Below are 5593 nucleotides of genomic sequence, written 5' to 3' on the forward strand. Positions count from 1 at the left end.
AGGACAGAGGGATTGTGAATTGTCTTGTGGGAAAAGTGGGGGCAGCAGATTTAAAACGAGAGAAGGATGGGGGGGGGGGGGGGGGGTGACAATCACCATGCAGGAATGTTCCCTTCCAGTCGGGGAACACTTCAGCAGTCAAGGGCATTCAGCCTCTGATCTCCGGGTAAGCGTTCTCCAAGGCGGCCTTCAGGACGCGTGAGAGCACAGAATCGTCGAGCAGAAATCGTCGAACACGAGTGCGGCCTCAACCGGGACCTGGGATTCATGTTGCATTATATTCACCCCCCACCATCTGGCCTGGGCTTGCAAAATCCTACCAACTGTCTTGGCTTGAGAGAATTCACACCTCTTTAACCTGTGATTATCCCTCTCTCCAATTGCTCCGTCTGGACCTGTAGACTTCATTACCTGCAAACACTTGCATTCAAAGTAGTGTATTACATCTTTGACTTTGTCTATATAAATGTTTCTGGAACCCACCTCTTCATTCACCTGAGGAAGGAGCAGTGCTCCGAAAGCTAGTGATTCGAAACAAACCTGTTCGACTTTAACCTGGTGTTGTAAGACTTCTTACTGTGCTCACCCCAGTCCAATGTCAGTGTCTCCACATCACTGTCATACCTGTTTAAGCTTGGGATCCTTAGAATGAAAGGAGCAGAGATATGGGCCAGAGGGAGGAGTGGTTTTAAAGAAGATTAGGCATCAAAAGTTGGTGGCAAGAGCTGAGCAGATGGGTATTCGCTGAAAGGTAATAGTAAATGGCATTTGAATTTTGAAAATGCCGTTGACAGTAAATTGGGAAAGATTCTCTTTTCTCGGAGCAGACACAGAAGGATTGGGAAGAGGGAATGTGAGCGAACATCGATGGCCTTATTTCTGAGTGACACAATGAGAATCGCAAGGCCACTTTAAATAGCAAAGTCAAGGGAGTGGCTATGAACATGGGTTGAATTTATATAGAGAGAGATTAAGGGAGGTAGGAGAGTAGCGAACTAAGAGAGAGAGCGCATGATCTCTCAAATCAAGATGGAGATTGAAATTGAGGATGAGAAGCTGCTTGATTCAGAGACTGAGGGACAAAAATAGTAAAAAAGGTAACTCAGCGAGAATTTGTTTTAGGAATCCAAGAGCAGGAGGCTATTCAGCCCCTTGAGCCTGTTCTGCCATTCACTAAGATCATGACTTGATTTGGGACCTAACTCCATCTACCCATCTTAGTCCTGTATCCCTTAAAACTTTTGATCAACAACAAAAAAAATCCCAGGTTTATAATTAACTTTTAAACAAGCACCACTGTCCTTTGTTGAAAGAGTATTTCCTAATTTCACTCCTGATAGGTATAACTCTAATTTTTAGATGATGCCTTCGCGTCCCACACTATCTGTCCCACTTCATATCTTGAAAAATTGGATCAAATCACCCCTTAATCTGCCGAATACCAAAAAAATAGAATCTTAGTTTGTGAAATCTTGTGTAATTTGGCCTTTAGAGTCCAGGTACCATTCTGGAAAATCGATGGTGCACTCCCTCCAACAACAATATAACTTGCCCAAGATGTAGTGTCCAGAACTGCTCACTGATATACACATGTGGTCTAACTTGGGCTTCATATAGAAGCAGGACTTCAACATTCGTCTGTTCCACTTGGGTGATCGGCATAGAACAAAGATTTTAAATGAGAGATGAGAGGGGTGGAATAAGGTAATATACTCAGAAAAGGAGAAAGTGTCCAGATATGGGAAAGAGATTTTGAGACGAGTTGTATCATCACCCCAGAGGCCTGGGTGATGCACGATGCACATGACGGTACGTGGATACCAAGGCAGTTGACATTATCCTTCAACGAGGTTTCCATCAAGACCATGATGCACAATAATCTACAATTAACTGAATTACACAATAAATGGTAGAACACCTGCGTGTACTTACAGGCAGAGAGATTTGGACATGCATGTCCACCAATCACTAAAAATGGCAACACACGTGGATAAGGTGATCAAGAAGGCACACAGCATGCTGGCCTTCAATCGGTCGGGGCATTGAATATAAAAATTGGCAAGTCATGTTGCACTTGTGCAGGACCTTAGGCCTCATTTGGGATATGGTGTACAATTCTAGTCACCACACTACCAGAAGGAAGTGGATGCTTTGGAGAGGCTACAGAAGTGGTTTACTAGGATGTTGCCTGGTGTGGAGGGCATTAGCTACGAGGAGAGGTTAGATAAACTCGGTCTGTTCTCACTGGAACAACGGAGGTTGAGAGGCGACCTGATAGAGGGCTACAAGATTATGAGTGGCATGGACAAAGTGGATAGTCACATGCTCTTTCCTAGAGTAGGAGAGTCAATTCCAAGGGCCATAACCTTAAAGAGCGGGTGGAAAAGTTTAGAACTCATATGAAAGGCAAGTTTTTTTTTTAACACAGAGGGTGGTAAGTATATGGAAAGCACTGCCTGGGAAGGTGGTGGGAGAAGGTACGATAGCAGCATTTAAGGGGCATCTATACAAATATATGGATCGGGTGGCAATGGAAGGATACGGACTCCCTAAATGTAGACTGTTTTAGTTTAGGCAGGTAACATGGTCGGCGCAGGCTTGGAGGGCCGAAGGGCCTGTTCTTGTGCTGTATTGTTCTTTGGTGACGAGGACCTTGCTCAAGTGAACAGACACTGAGGAGGAAAGTGCAGGGAGGGATATTTACTGGCACAGCCCACAAGGACAGCAGTGCAAGAGGTGAATGGCACAAGATTGGCAAGGAACTGAGGACATTCGGCATGTCCACATTGACTCTTACTAACTTTTACAGATGCACCATAGAAAGCATCCTATCGGGCTGCATCACAGCCTGGTATGGCAACTGCTCGGCCCAAGACCATAAGAAACTAAGAGAGTCGTGAACACAGCCCAGTCCATCATGCAAACCCGCCTCCCATCCATTGACTCCATCTTCACCTCCTGCTGCCTGGGGAAAGCGGGCAGCATAATCAATGACCCCTCCCACCTGGATTATTCATTCTTTCAACTTCTTCCATCGGGCAGGAGATACAGAAGTCTGAGAACACGCACGAACAGACTCAAAAACAGCTTCTTGCCCGCTGTTACCAGACTCCTAAATGACCCTCTTATGGACTCATTTAATCTCTTCACACATTTTCTTTACTATGTAGTACTACACTACATATGCTTCACCCGAAGCCCTATTTTTTTCCCCTAATGTTTGGAATGATCTGTCTGGATTGTACGCACAACAATACTTTTCACTGCACCCCGGTACACGTGAGAATAAAACAAATCCAATCCAATCTGAGATTGATCCCCGGCAGGCACACAGGGCCTGAGATGGGAAATCAAGGTTGGCAAGAATGTAGAATGGGGCAGTTGGGGTTGCTGCTCAGAAGGAAGCAGAGACAAGTACATTGATGAGCCTTTTAGAGATACAGAGAGGAAAGATGGAGGCTTGTCGAAGAGGGTGTCAAGCTGGACTTTGTGCCAGCAATAGGGATTTGGGAAGGTGAAGGACCGGAGAAGGGAGAACTGAAAGAAGAGATGACAACAGGGAGAGGTGCCTCGGAAGGATAAAGCCTCTGGGATTGAAGGGACTGTGACAGCATGGATGCAAAATTGGCTAAGAGACAGAAAGTAGGGAATAGCTTGTTTTCAAACTGAGAGACCTACACAGTGGTGTCTTCCAGGTGCCTGTATCAAGACCACTGCTCTTTTTCATACGCATTACTATTTTTGGGTGCACAAGGCACATTGTTAAACCTTGCAGCTGGCTTCAAACTCAAGTGTAACAAACAAGGATAGTAAGAATTAGGGCAGCCAACTCTCCAGGATTGGCCTGGTCTCTCCCCAATTGAAGATCAATTTCCAGGATTCTGCGTGCGAAACCCTGGAGAAAAACCCTCACGACATTGATGTTTTTTATCTTAACCATTTTTTTCTCTTTACCAGATATAAAAATATTGAAAAAAGGCTGTTTGGCTGACAGTCAAACATCATCCAATTGGGCAATAAATCTTTTTACTTTCCAATGAGTGTCGGAAGGTAACGAGTTATTAGGATGGATGTGTTGGCTGAATAATAGCTGGAGCCTGGGGGCAGGTCATGAGAAGAAACATCCAGGAATATATTTAGTTACAGTTGGCAACCCCAGAAAGCATATCGGCAGACGCAATAGGCAGACATGACAGGTAAGGTTTAGCACAAAGGACTTCCGATGATGGGGATGTGCTGAGTAGTCCCACATCAGGAGGCTCTCATCCATAAGACACAAAATAAGCACATTTAAAAAAAATTCAGAGCACCCAACTAATTTTTTCCAATTAAGGGACAATTTAGCGTGGTCAATCCACCTAACCTGCACATCTTTTGAGTTGTGAGGGTGAAATCCACGCAAACACGGGGATAATGTGCAAACTCCACACAGAAAGTGACCCAGAGCCAGGATCAAACTTGGGACCTCAGCGCTAACCACCGCCATGGACTCTATGTCTTAGCCCTTGGCCTCCAGGTGCAGCCTGACGGGAGGTGCATTGCGTTGCCGCACACAGTAGCAAGTCCTCAAACAATCGAAATCTACAACATCTATGCTTTTGATAGCGAAAAGGAAAGCAGGAGCTACGATGAGGTGATAAATGACTTTGGTTGGCACTGCTCTCCGTAAAAAACCATAAACATTTGAAAGTTATCTATTTTGTATATGTACTAAAAAAGCCGATGAATCGTTTGATAGTTTTGTGACAGATTTGAAGTTGAAGGCACAGTCTTGCAATTCCGATCGTCTGCAGTCATCGATGATCCGTGACCAGATAGTCTTTAGCACGTCGAATGATGGACTCTGTGAGAGATTGTTGCGGGAAGACAACCTCACATTAGAAAATGCCATCGAGATCAGCCAGGGAAGTTAGTTGGCTACACAGCAGATCAGTATGCTCAGCTTAAAGAATGTTGTCGTCAATCTCGAAGAAGACACTGGCATCATAAGCACTGTGGCGCAGTCGAAAAATAAACATGGTCTCAGTGTGGGTGGCCATTTTGAGTGCACCATGACGCAGCCTCACAAGAAACGTGGTCTCAATGCAGGTGGCCATTGTGGGCAGCTGACCGGATTCACCATTTTGTGTCAGAAATGCAGCAATAGGCATTTGCCACAATGATATCTTGCACTTGGAAGTTTGTCATGAGTGTGGCAGGGCAGGTCATTTTGCTAGGCAATGCACCTTACATCCGACAGTTGATCGAACAGAATCGATGAGTGTGGTTAAGGATAAATGCATCAAAGACCGGCTGATGTGCGCATGATCTCAGAAAGGGACACAAAGAGTTTGACCAGCCAAAGCAAAAACATTTTTCTCAATTTGCAGCCACAGTGAGGTGAATGAGGGGATCATAGAGGACAGATGGACAATCCCGCTAACGGTTAATGGCCCGCCAATCAACTGTAAACTAGGCACAGGAGCAAGGACCAATCTGATCCCATAGTCAGTGGTGGAACGACTAAAAATCAAGCCAACAATGGTACCAAGAGCAGTACTCCTGAAGGATAACAACGGTCATCAGACCACGACCTTAAGAGCATGCGAGCTCG

This window comes from Scyliorhinus canicula, chromosome 1 (assembly GCF_902713615.1).
Source record: "Scyliorhinus canicula chromosome 1, sScyCan1.1, whole genome shotgun sequence".
Taxonomy (NCBI): Eukaryota; Metazoa; Chordata; class Chondrichthyes; order Carcharhiniformes; family Scyliorhinidae; genus Scyliorhinus; species Scyliorhinus canicula.